The following is a 1008-nucleotide window of genomic DNA, read 5'->3' as shown; positions in this document are numbered from 1 at the left end:
CCAGAGGGTGTCACCTCATTTATAGGGGGCAAGGGTGGCTTCAGTTGATGCACTCACACCCACCCTCCAAAGTCCACCTGTGGCTTTGGTCTAAGCTGGCCAAGAACCAAGATGCTATTTCCAGGGTGTCTGGGTGGTGGCCCTCTGACACCAGGTCACTTCACTGGCTCTGGTCTCCATCTTCAAGTGAGAGCAGTAGGAACTCAGGTCACAGGCCCTGAGGTGCCACTCACACCAGGTGACCCTGAAGGGAGTCTCTGAAAAGGGAGAAGCAGCCCTCATCTATTATGCAGAGGAACTCGGTGAAGCAGAGGGCAACCCTGAGGGAAATGGAAATCAACAAAACAAAGCTTAGAGGCAGAGAAGATTAACACAGGAATGGACTTTTCTAAAGGCAGAGGGAATCAGAGGAACCTGAGCTTGCCAGTGCTGGAGGAGAGAAAGAGAGGCGGTCAAGAGAGGGTGGGGAAGTCATCTTCTCTACAGAGTGAATGATGCTGTGTCTGAGACTGATTTTTAGAATCCATGACGGTGTTGATCCTGCACCAGGGTCTTATTTCAGGTGCCAGCCAGGACCAGGGTGGGAGTCTCAGAAGCCAGGAACACAACACTGGCTATCAAGGATTTACAGAAGGGTGGAGAAGAGGTTGCTGGGACTATGCAAATTAAGAAAAAATACCACACTTAAAACAAGGTAACTTTAGATATACAAGTAAAGGTCTGAGTAGAAGCTGGTGAGGCCCTCCTGCCACCCTCTGCTGTTAAGCTTTGCCTCACCTTTTGTAGAGCTTTGCCCCACCAACCCCAAACCGCAGCTCACTCACTCTAATGCACCGGGGCTCTGGACACCCCCTTCCTGGCAGGCGGTTGGGGCAGGGATATGAGTATTTTATGGGAAACAATTTGTCAAAAGTGCCTCTTTGGATCCTTAAGAGGTGGTGAGGCTGGCTTTGTAATTACATTTTTTTTTTGCAGCTTTTGGCCGGGGCTGGTTTTTTTTTTTTTTTT

This window comes from Otolemur garnettii, unplaced genomic scaffold (assembly GCF_000181295.1).
Source record: "Otolemur garnettii isolate 467f Iridium unplaced genomic scaffold, OtoGar3 scaffold00300, whole genome shotgun sequence".
Classification (NCBI taxonomy): Eukaryota; Metazoa; Chordata; class Mammalia; order Primates; family Galagidae; genus Otolemur; species Otolemur garnettii.
The sequence above is the reverse complement of the archived record's forward strand: the minus strand, read 5'-3'. Positions refer to the sequence as shown.